The sequence below is a fragment of the Heteronotia binoei genome, chromosome 13 (assembly GCF_032191835.1).
Source record: "Heteronotia binoei isolate CCM8104 ecotype False Entrance Well chromosome 13, APGP_CSIRO_Hbin_v1, whole genome shotgun sequence".
NCBI classification, from domain to species: domain Eukaryota; kingdom Metazoa; phylum Chordata; class Lepidosauria; order Squamata; family Gekkonidae; genus Heteronotia; species Heteronotia binoei.
In genome coordinates, this window is record NC_083235.1 from 34,074,383 (window position 1) to 34,087,532 (window position 13,150).

Sequence of the window (13,150 nt, forward strand, 5' to 3'; positions counted from 1 at the left end):
AGCCTGCATCATTGGGATCCCACTGCCACTGATACTTGAACCCTCCTCTCTCCATTCCCAAATTCCATTCAAAATGTTCCACATGCAGTACAGGCACTTATCAACATTTTGGGATCCAGAGACCACATCATGCAGGCACACAGAACACAAATATGTAAAATCACCCTCCCCCCCACCCCCTCTGCCTAATAAATAAACTAAGGAAGCAAAAGCAGGTTATCACAAATGAAAAATAAATATAACCAATCACAGTTTATGTGGGTAGCTGTCCCCAAACAACCGTCAATTCGTAATCCTAGTGGGACAGAAACTTCTGAGGCCTGCAGATCCACCACACTTCTCCTGCTTGGGATTGTCCATTAGGGTTGCCAACCTCCAGGTAGTGGCTGGAGATCTCCTGCTAGTACAATTGACTTACAGGAGACAGAAATCACCTGGAGAAAATGGCCATTTTGGAAGGTGGGCTCAATTGTGTAACAGCACACTGGAATCCCTCCTCTTCCCAAACCCCACTCTGCTCAGGTTCCACACACAAAATCTCCACAGTCTAGCCATGTTTTTCATACTGCAACCAGGCAGTGTACCACCATTGAGAAAAGCAGCTGCTGTGGTATGGATATCTGTGTGGGTATGTGTATGTACATAAAAGGAGGTGAGGGTTGTTTGCATTATTCTACCAAGTGGTAAGGACAACTTTATAATTCATCAAGTCCATTTGTGAGGTACATTTGAAGCAAAACAGAGGCATCTATTTTCTGGTTGTTTTTTTCAACCTCTCTTCCCAGCAATGAACATGGCTAGATGAACTTTCTGCCAGCTGTGTGAAGTTTTGGATCTACTTTCTAACAAAACCATTCTGCAGACTGTGGGAAATGTATTGTCCAATGCAGTTCAGTTTATGGAACTTTGGGTGCCATTGTGGCAGTCCCATGCCGAAATAAGGCACATTGAGAGGGCTGAAGGAATCCCAGCCAACTGGGGGCCAGATTGAACATAAGGGCATAAGAGAAGCCATGTTGGATCAGGCCAATAACCCATCCAGTCCAACACTCTGTCATACAGTGGCACAGTTCCTGATTAAGTTCCTGATAACGGCAGGGCCAGCTCACCCACTAGGCAAATTAGGCGGTTGCCTAGAGTGGCAGGAGGCGCCAAATTGGGCTCCCCCCTGCCCAAGACAGCTGCCTAATTTGCCTCTCTCCCACCCCCCGCTGCCACCAGCTTCCTCCCACCTGCCGTGCTCCCACCCGCCCCCCCAGAAGCTCGCCCTGCCACCACCCACCTGCCCCCAAAGCTTGCCTTGCCCTACCACTGCCAGCTCCCTCCTTCCCCCCCCAGAAGCTCACCCTGCCGCTGCCCCCCCTGAAACTTGCCCACCCCTGAAGCTGCCCACTCCTGAAGCCTGCCCTAATGCTGCCAGCTCGCTCCCTTCCCGCTTACCTCTCTCCTTCTTTCCTCGCCCTGCCGCCGCTGCTGCAGCCAGCTCCTGCTGCCCAGAGAAACTCACTGTGAGGACGCCGGGCAATACCGGCTTTGAGGTCTGTGCTTGTTTTGAACAGACCTCTGGAGGAAGTTTGGAGGGTGGGGGAGGAACTTCCTTCAGAGGTCTGTTCAAAACAAGCACAGACCTCAAAGCCGGTATGGCCTGGTGTCCTCGCAGTGAGGGGGGGGGTGAACGCAGGGGGCACCTGCCTCGCGAGTAGCGCCTGCACGGGAACTCAGGGGTGGGCAGAGCTGTGCTGCCTGCCTAGGGCGCCAGAAGAGCTTGGGTCAGGCCTGAATAAGAAGGAATCTGTCATTGCAAGCATTTGCTGTGGGCTGCTGCCTTCCCACCCTCCCATCGGGGCACCACAGAATTAGCAGCATAGCATCTGGTGCTTCTCCTCAAAACACCCTCCAAGTTTCAAAAAGATTGGACAAGAGGGTCCAGTTCTATGAGCCCCCAAAGAAGGTGTCCCATCCTTCACTGTTTCCAATGGAGGGAAACATTTAAAAGGTGTGTGGACCCTTAAATTTGATGGCTAGAACTCCCCATAGAGTTCAGTTATGCTTGTCACAACCTTGCTCCCAACTCCACCCCAATGTCTCTTGGTTCCATCCTCAAAGTCCCCAGATATTTCTTGAATTGGACCCGGCAACCCTACCTTTTGGAGCCAAGGATTTTTTTGGTAGGGCTTTTTCTCTGGAAAAAAGAGGTGCTGGAACTCTCAAGAGAGAAATGAAGGAGAAATATATGGGTGCCCCTCATGAATTTTTAAACATTTTTTGAGAATTTCATTTCCACAGAGAGGTTCTGGAACGCCATTCTGCTGTGTTTCCCCAGGAAAAAAAGCCCTGTTTTTTGGGCCTGTTTATACTAGGCCCAGTTTAGGGGCTGGTTTGGTCATAATTCAAGATAACAGGAACAGGGCGGGTTGCTCAAGACAGGTAGGGAAAATTGGCGCGCACCTTGAGGCACTGAAGGAAGAAGGGACATTCCTGAAACATCTCATCATTTGCTGGAGTAGCAAGGTATATGGGGGAGTGGATTCCCTTGGGGCTGAGCACCCTCAACCAAACACTTAGTCAGCTGTGAAGCACTTTGGGGGAGGTGGATAAACCTCTCTGGGAAATAAACATGCAGGTGAGAATGTTAAAAAGTCAGCAAGAATGCTAGCAGAGTTTGGAGTCAGAATCACCCAAAATATGGGTCGCTACAGTTGCAATCCATCTCCATGTCCTGTAAGCCGCCCTGAGCCTGCTTCGGCAGGGAGGGCGGGGTATAAATAAAAAAATATTATTATTATTATTATTAAAATTTAATGTATCCATCCTGAATACAAGACAGTTGCTCTAAAAAAGGTTATACACAAAAGGTATTTTATGACTGGACATAACTGCTACTTGTATTCAAATTTAAGATGACCTGGTCTTTTTTCTTGATGGCACATGCGGAAAAACTTAAGTCTTCCTTTCAGGTAAACATAGAGAAACGTGATGACACCCAGATCAACCATCTAATAAAACCTAGTTTAAATCATATATGGCTGTCTCATATCCTTATTATTGGGGCACTGGTGCAGTCAGGTTGCTGACTACCACTTACTGATGTCTGAGTCCTTAACCAGAGCTACAGGGAGAAGACACCAAACCTGTTCCTCTGGCCAGTATCAGGTGGGCAGCCGTGTTGGTCTGAAGCAATGGAACAAAGTTTGAGTACAGTGTGGCACCTTTAAGACCAACAAAGTTTTATTCTGGGTATAAGTTTTCATGTGGTATCTGAAGAAGTGTGCAAAAACTTCTACACAGAATCAAACTTTATTGCTCTTAAAGGTGCCACTGGACTAGGGTCCCCAGACTCCTGCTGGGGGCGGGATTTCCCCTGCTTTTGGGGTTCCCAACCCGCCTGCACAGAGCTGGTCGACAGGGGAATCACTGCCGCCAAAGAGTTCCATTGCACCCAACATGCCTGACGTGATGATGTCACCAAGAAGTGACATCTTCATGCGGGGGCACTCTAGCAATTTGGGTGAAAATTTTATGGCACCAAATTGTTAGAGCACCCCTGTGTGACATGCCCAGCACAATGATATCACTTCTGGGTGACATCATCACGGCCCACACACTTCATGCATGTGAGAAACTTCCCCCTGATGGGATCCAGGTAAGACCTGGCAACCCTACAGTGGACTCAGACTTGGTTCTCTGGCCAGTATGTTATTCTCCTCCTCTCCTGCCTCACAACTTTAGATGTCTTTCACATTCTGGATGAAGAAATTCAGGATGCATGAACTAATATGGGTAGTTAGATGAAGCAGAAAAGACAGGTCTGTTGCTATAAGGGCAAATGCACAACACGTACCCTTTAGAAGTACATAAGCCTCCCTCTCTGGATTTCCATTTAAAAAAATTGTAAGAGCTGAACTACATGTCACATGTACAATGCAGCCAGAGAGCTGCTGTTTAGAAACTGGCTGGTGTATCATTACACCAATGTGGAGGGCAGAAGGTTGGCTGCAGAGCTTTATGGTGCCAAGTGTAGCCCTGTCTGCCCCATATATCTGACATCACTTAAAATGATAACAGCATGAGACTGATGTGGTTTGGTACGTGTATCTCTGAATACACCAGCATTGGTTTCAGTCACCATCCTAAACCATTCAGGGACAGGGTTTACGACTCTACTGTGAGAGTCTCAGAATCCTGAATTTCATACCCAGTTCCATTTTCTGAGCTTGTGTTGTGTTATTAAAAATTCATAGGCCTGACTGATCCTGGACCTGTCTAGTGCCACCTGCTGGCCTATTTGTGCTAAACTTAAAAACGGCAAACACCGAATTGGCTGTGTGATTGCTGAAACCTCTAGAGACTGCATGCTACATTTACAGGTGACTGTCAAAGTCAAGAAGCAGACTCCTGAGCAGTGTTCCCACTAAGCTGAGTTAGCATGAGCTAGCTCACATATTTTTAGTCTTCAGCTCACACATTTTTGTCTTAGCTCAGGAACAATGGCCCCAGAGCTCAATAATTTATGCAGTAGCTCATAACTTTAATGGCAATAGCTCATAATTTTAATACTAGTAGTTCACAAAGTAGAATTTTTACTCACAAGACTCTGCAACTTAGAGGGAACATTGCTCCTGAGGGATTTGAACCAACTCAGTTTGTCATATTATGAAAGTGTATGGGAATATCTGCATTTAGACTGACATCTGGAATTGTTGTATAACAAAAACACCAAGTTTTCTATTTGATAGTCTCTAAGAACTCATCATCACCAAACATAATTTTTTCCAGTCTAGGAAAACAGAGTTCTGTGGCCAGAATACGTTATATTCGTGAAACGTTGCAAATATATTCTAATGCAACTGAACACATTTGCAGAGTTTTGCTCACTTTGTCCTATTCAATCATTATACATTCTCAAATAATTTTCAATTTAGAGGATAAGGATGGGAGAAAACAGCAATGACCACAGTGACATGATGAATGATGGACAGACAGTTGCAGCTGACTTATGGAGACCCCATCATGTGGTTTTCAATGCAAGAAATGAACAGAGGTGGTTTGCCCTTGCTTGCCTTTATATAGTAACCCTTCCCTTCCCTTGGCAGTCTCCCATCCAAGTACTCACCAGGGCCAACCCTGCTTAGCTTCCAAAATCTGATGAGATCAGGCAGACTGGGCCATCCCACTCTGAGCTTAGTGACACAGAGATAGGCAATTTGGAGGGAAGCACAACTCCTAGGATTGTAGCTGCTTGTGTTATCTGCAGTCTTGCTCATATTTGAGGAGACTTGTGCCTAACACAAGGGCAGGGAGGGGAAACCTTTATAGGTTGCATACTACTCAACAAAACTCCTTTCCCATTTCCTGTTTTATAAAGAGTCAGATATATTCATTCTAGTTGATAGGATTATTTTCTCACATACAGAAAAAACACAACATGCCATCAGTCAAGAAGGTACTACAATAATTCTTTTCTCCAAATGTGTACACTGGTATAACCACATGAGTGGGAACCTTCCAAAAACTTCTCAGTCTGAAGGATTCATTTTTTGCTGAGAGCTATAATATGTCCTGAACAGGATTCCTTCTGCTCCCCTCTTACATTATCCGAGTCAAACCTCAAATCATATGATTTGTCTGGCTTCATTGAACCTAGAGTGACCAGGCCTACAGTTGCCAACTCCAAGTATGGAAATTTCTAAAGATTTCAGAACAGAGCCTGTGGAGAGCAGATTTTGAGTAGGGGAGCAACCTCAGCTAGGAATAATGCAATAAGAGTCCACCCTCCAGAGTGGTCATTTTCTCCAGATGAACTGATTTCTGTAGTTTGGAAATCAGCTGATAAATTTGTAGGGTTCCCATTCCCTTGCTCCTGGAGGGTTTCCCACTGATTTTGGGGCTTCCAACCCACCAGCACGGAGATGGCTGATGGGGGAGCCCTATCCCTGAAGAGCTCCATTGTCACCTGACATACCCAGAAGTGATGTCATCACAATGGGCACATTTCACGGGGGACAATCTAGCATTTGTAAAAACTCTATGGTGTCATAGAGTTTTTATCGGACGTGACTTCCGGGTGATGTCATTGTGCTGCACGCATGTTAAAGTCTCCTGATGGCAGCTAGATAAGACCTGGCAACCCTATAAATGTGTAGTCTGGAGATCTTTACTTCCCCGTGTAGATATAGGGTTGCCAGGTCTGTGTTGGAAAATACCTGGAGACTTTGGGGGTGGGGGGTAGATGTAGCAGAGGGGTGGGTTAGGGGAGGGGAGGGATCTCAGCATGGTACACTGCCATAGTCCACCCTTCAAAGCAGCCATTTTCTCCAGGGGAGCTGATCTCTGCCAGCTGGAGATCAGTTGTAAAAGCAGATCTCCAGGCCTCACCTGGAGGCTGGGAACCCTATATGTAGTACATTTTATCCCACAGTTCCTGTGAGAAACTCAGACCAATAGAAATGGTTATCTAACCACAACTTTGAGAGGTAGATTACAATAACCTGATCTCAATGAGTCATAATTTTTTAGTATGAGGGAATTTTGAGGTAAATTTTGAGGTTTTTCCTTACTTGAAACATCAGAAGAATTTGAGGGAAACCCTAAGAGTTTTGTGTCTGTAAGGCCTTTATCGTGATATTCTTTATTTATGCCATTTCAGAGGATTTTTGTGTATATATAAATCAGGAAGTTGTGTGTATGGGATTAACTAAAAGGGGGCATTTTTTTAAAACTAGTGTATACTAGGCTCAGAAAAATAATGCTGGGTGGCACCCAATTAACAACCACTTCCTCATAGGCTTTGTAGCTGCAGCATAAATCCCATGAAACAGAAACAAGCAAAATCTTTTCATTGGGGAACACAGTTTGAGGATCTAACATGGACTTGGTTTAGTCACTGTTCACCTGTCTACTTTACCAGGAGAAGTAAAGAAAAGCCTCCATAAGATTATCTAATCCATTTTGATTCACATCCATAATCTGATTCATTGCCTTTATGCATTTTTTCAGCCCCTGGGGCTAAATTAGTTCCCTGTTGGCAATTTACACCTTCAGCACTGCTACTTAATGCAAAGCCTGTCTGCATGCTAAGTCACCATTTCAGATTTCAGGAGGAAAAAACAGAGGGCTGACCAAATTTATAAATCATTACTTTTTCATAGCCCAGAATAACTATAGTAGTGATATCAAAGTATGTTAAACAGTTAACCTTTATTTAAAATAGAAAAGAGTATGTGTACCTTGGGATGCTTATAGTACCACAGCCTATTATTGTTGTTGTTCAGTTGCACAGTTGGGTCTGACTCTTTGCGACCCCATGGACAAAGTCACGCCAGGCCCTCCTGTCTTCCACCATCCTCCGAAGTCCGCTCAAATCTGTGTTTGTTACATCAGTAATGCTGCCCAGCCATCTCATCTTTTGCCGTCCCCTTCTTCTTTTGCCTTCTGTCTTTCCCAGCATCAAGATCTTCTCCAGTGAGTGCTCCCTTCTCATTTGGTAGCCACAGTATTTGAGCTTCAGCTTCAGCATCTGCTGGGTTGATTTCCCTTAGGACTGACTGATTTGATCTTTTTGCATTCCAAGGGACTCTCAAGTTTCTTCTCCAGCACCATAGCTCAAAAGCATCTATTCTTCTGCGCTCGGCCTTCCTTATGGTCCAGCTCTCACAGCCATACATTACTACTGGGAATACCATCGCTTTGACTATATGGACTTTTGTTGGCAAGCTGATGTCTCTACTTTTTGTTATACTGCCCGGGTTCGCCATAGCTGTCCTCCCAAGGAGCAAATGTATTTTAATTCCATGGCTACAGTCAACACCTGCAGTGATCTTGGACCCCAGATATGTGAAGTCTGTCACTACTTCCATATCTTCCCCTTCTATTTGCCAAGGTGTGATGGGACCAAATGCCATGATCTTAGTTTTTTTGATGTTGAGTTTCAAGCCTACTTTTGTGCTCTCCTCTTTCACCCTCAACAAGAGGTTCTTTAGGTCCTCCTCACTTTCTGCCATTAGAGTGGTGTCATCTGCATATCTGAGGTTGTTGATGTTTTTCCCGGCAATCTTAATTCCGGCTTGTGCTTCATCCAGGCCAGCATTCCGCATGATGTACTCTGCATATAAATTAAATAAGCAGGATGACAATATACATCCTTGTCGAACTCCTTTTCCTATTTTAAACCAATCAGTTGTTTCATATTCTGTTCTGACAGTTGCTTCTTGACCCTTATACAGGTTTCTCAGGAGACATGTGAGGTGATCTGGTACTCCCAGACCACAACCTATATAAATGCATATAATAATAGTCACATAAATCCATGGAACCAGTGAATTGACCAGATTAAGCCTGTGTCAGACGAATAATGGCATGGGGGTCTAAAACACTGGAGAGACTATACTTCCTAAATGATACCCCTGTCAATGCTAGAACTATTGTTATGGCCTCCTACTAAAAACAAGAACACCTGGAATTCCCACAGGTCCTCACAGAAAACCCATTCATTCATTCTCAGATTTTATATCCCATCATTCTATCAAGGAGCTCAGGATGAGATACATGGATTTGACTGTTCTGTTTCTCCCCTCACAACAACTCTGTGAGATTATTAGGCCAAGATCCTAAACAGAGTTACACACTTTTATGCCACAGGAGCTCTGTGGCTCAGAGTGGTAAAGCTGCAGTACTGCAGTCTAAGCTCTCTGCTCACGACCTGAGTTTGATCCTGGCAGAAGCTGGGTTCAGGTAGCCGGCTCAAGGTTGACTCAGCCTTCCATCCTTCTGAGGTCAGTAAAATGGGTACCCAGCTTGCTGGGGGAGAAGTGTAGATGACTGGGGAAGGCAATGGCAAACCACCCTGTAAAAACTCTTCCCCGAAAATGTCATGATGTGACGTCACCCGAGTTGGAAATGACTGGTGCTTGCACAGGGGACTACCTTTACTTGAAGTAAACTTATGACCCAAATGGGAATTCAAACACAGATATCCTCACTTTAAAACTCTAATCAGAATACTCCACTAACTCATAAAATAGCTTCATGTTGTTATAAATTTTACCTGAAGCTAGAGATTAGAAATTTCCATATGGCCGTTTTCGCACTAGCATTTACTCCGGCGTAGCACCCCATTTACCTCCGGATCTTTTCCTGGTTTTCGCACCTGTTGCTCTGGCGCTGCGTCTTGCTCCGGTGCTGCAGGGGTTTCACGCCGGAGTATCTAGATCCACCTCCTTCCAGAGTTTTTGAAAACCTCCAGATCCACACCGGATCCACTCTGCGGAGTTTGCTGTGGGAAATCCATCCACGCCGGATCGACTGCTTTGTGGGCGTCACCCTCTCCCTTTCTGTCCTCCCACCCCATCCACCCCCTTGGCCAATCATCAGCCGTTCGCGGCGCTTCCCAAAAGTGCCCGCAGGGCCATTTTTTTTTTAAACTTCATCTTTCTTGCGTAATAGAGATATTTCGAAATTAACAAATAGAAAAAAAAAACCCTCCTGGAATAGCCTCAATTGCCACTTCAATTGGTTTCGTTAGAATTTTTTTTTATTATTATTGACTTTAGTTGCGTTATTTCGCTGTTGCGTTATCTCGCAACTACATTATACATTGTTGGGGGGGGGGAATCTAGTGCCGGCGCGGGCCAAAGCGTTCATGTGTGTGTGTTTTAAAAAGGCAATGCCTCCCTCAGCTGTGCCACCAGGATTTCTGGACCTGCACAAAATCGCCATGTATAAAATGGAAAGTTGGAGTCCTGAATTCTTCTCCCTGGCTACATTCCGCTCGGTTAGAAAATAGACGCGAGCTCGCTCTTCACACGCGCCACAGAAGGGGAAGGAGAGAATGGGGCGGGGGGGGGGAGCTCTGGCAGCAGGAATCAGGTCCCCGTTGCAAGCGCCAGCCGGGGAGGGGAAAGAGCGCGGAGGAAATCCCAGCTTCGCCACCCGGGAGGGAGCGAGGCTGGGAAAGGAAGAAGCTGCCACACACACATACACACAAACCCCTCGATTTCTCTCTCTTCGTTATTGCGATATTTCGCAACTTCAGAATTTGGGGGGGGGGAATCTAGTGCTAGGATTCTCCACTGTGAATGCTTCTGTTAATACATAAAGGGCTGTGGAGGATACTACAGCTGCAGCCAATCCATAAGCAGCAGCAGCACACGTGATGCGGTTTGTCCACGAAAAGAAGGGGAGGGAACAGCTGTGGCTGCTCGATGTTACGTTATTACGTCCTTACGCAACCAGGCTTGCGCTTAAAAAAAAAATGATTGACAGGGCATCGAACTCAAGTCGATGCCAGTGGGAAAACGATTTGAGCCGGGGCTTCATGGAAAGCAACTCCGCAAATGAGTCCATGTGCGAAAACGAGGAAAATGAGCCGGACATAATTGCGCCGTGGAATAAGGGGAGCAAACGCTAAGTGCGAAAACGACCTATGAATCCCATGATGCAGTGTAAATCACATATGTATGGAAATCTATACTTCTGTATACAGCCTTAAAACTAAGAGAACAAATAACAAAGCATGACTGGACTGGACTCTCTCTCTCTCTCTCTCTCACACACACACACACACACACACACACACACTTACTGGGTCTGGTTCCTCCACAACTTTACTTGCTCTGAAAATGAAAGCAAAACACACGGAGGGTCTGCTCTGATGAAATTGCTGCTGACCCCTCCCCATGAAGCGATTCCTGTTTCCTGCTCAACTTTAAAGGCACACATTTTTAAAACAGGCCTATTTGCAGGTTTCTGAACTTGCCAGAGCCGTAGAGGTACATGGTGACTGTGGGGGCAGGGGGAAGCCTGTAAAACTGGGGGATCCCCTGCTGGGACCTGGGGATTGGGAAGCCTAATCAAACCCTTAGTGGGCCATCATATTTTGCACAACTGGTAGAGTTGTCAGGCCATCAGCTGGCACCCTGGGAACTTTGGAGATGGGACAAAGGGTGGAAATGACATCACACAATGTATTGACATCATGTACAGATGAAGACCATAGAGTTTTGGGGAAAATTCCAGAGTTACGCCTGACATTTTGATGTCACTTTCATGTTTTTAGCCAGAAGTGATGATGTCATTTCTGGTCCCTGCATGTTTCTTGTCACCCTGGAGCAAGATGCATGGGTAGGCTGGACTACCAGGAGGTTACCCACCAGAACCTAAGAATTGCTCAACGAACTTTAGAGAACAAACAATACAATACACATAGACTTGGTACAAAATGACATGATTACAAAATCTAATGCTGAACTGGACAGGTGGGAACAGTGGGGTAATGCAGGATGCTGCTCTTCTTGTTTTTCATCCATTCCTTATACTTATCTATACTGAAGATCTTCAGCTGGTAGAAACTGGTGCAGCTCTGCCTTATCCAAGACAGCAGAGTAGGTTTAATGTAAAATAATGAAACGGCACTGTTCACTCGTATTCTTCATCTGTGCTACATAAGGACTATTTGCACATGATCACTCATCAGTTCAGTTCATATCCAGTTTGCAAGTAGCAAACAGAGAGCAGACTATTGGGAGGGATGTTTGGATGTATCAGAACAAATTCCAGTGCATCAAATTTATGTTGTTACACTTCTTTTTCACACAGCCTTCTGACTGCTGTTTCTCCCACTGCACATAAACTGTTGGCTGATTTTCAAAAGGTATATAACAACATGGGGAGAAAATGTGAGATTTTTCTGTTGAAGCTTATTACTTAGGGATCTCTGTGTGCCTTTGGTGTCTACCCTTGAACTGAGCTAATATTGCAATCAGTTCTTGTGCGTACTGCTTAAATAGATGACAGGGACTGCATAGGTGCAAAAAAAGAAGAAGAAAAAAGCAGGCAACACAGTCTATTCAGTATGGGTTCTTTAAGGATGTGTCTAACTGCATAGATATAAAAAGGGGCAAACTGCAAGGGAGTCTATGTTTTCCATCAGTGAGTGGAACAGCCTGAACAACCAAGTCTCGACAGGGTTCTTGCCTATTCGCTGGTAAATTCAATGATTTCTTGGATTAAACTACAATGATCAAACAAGGTACTTGTGTGGGCGCAAAAGTGCTTGGCACAGTGCTGTGCTTGAGATGAACAAGGAGCTAAATCAATCATGCGCTTGCCTTGCAAGTAATCAATCAAGTTTGACCAAGGTTAAGTTCAGGTGTTGACTGTTTGTTCTCAGCATGACTAATAAAAACTGTTTTGTTGGAGCTGACAAAGGATCTATCTAGTCCAGCATTCTGTCTACCAACAAGGGATGCCAGCCTCCAGGTGGGACCTGGGGAACTCCTGGAATTACAGTTCCTTTCCAGGCTAGAGAGATCAGTTTCCATGGAGAAAATGGATGCTTTGGAGGGTGGACTCTATTGCATTGTACCCAAGGCCAGCTTGCCCACTAGGCAAATTAGGCAGCTCCCGGCACCCCAGACAGATCCCTAATTTCCCCACCCCCGGCTTGTCTGCCAGCTTGCTGGCCCTCCTTGGCAGTGGTGGGGGTGGGGGGGCAGGCCACCTTCTGCATCGCCCCCTAAGGGTGCGCTCAGGAGCAACGCCAACCTTCTCCTTACCCACTACTTTAACAGGCAGTACCGTGTTCTCTCTTAAGAGAGTGTGGGACGAGGCTTCACTCCCCCCTCCCTTATCTCAAATAAGACAAGGGAGGAAAGGGGAAGGGAGGGGGCATGGTGTGTGCAGGTGGGCAGAGAAAAGGTGGGGCACAAGATTGTGGTGCCTGGCAAGTCTGCCTGGGACACCATGAACCTTAGGGCTGGCCCTGATTGTACCCACTGAGCTCCCTGTCCTTCCTAGGTTCCACCCCCAAATCTCCAGGGATTTCCCAACCTGGAGTTGGCAACCCTGTCCCTCCCCTACTAGTAGCCAGAGGGGACCTGGCAACTAACAGCTAGATTCCTCACACAGGCTCTCAAGCACATCTCCTTTGTTAAGCAGCAGCACCAGATTGTTGTTCCTGATAGGAACCTGCCCACTCACTTTGAGGCCCTCCTTCACCATCTGAAGCTAGATGGGTAGCAAGCAACCTGAGAAAGGCCTTCTTGGTTGTGACACCAGAACTTTGGAACTCCCAGGGAAATTTGTCTCCCCATCAGTGTCTTTTGCCAGCAAGGAGAGGCTTTTTTTGTTTCATCTGGCATACCCCCCCATAGGA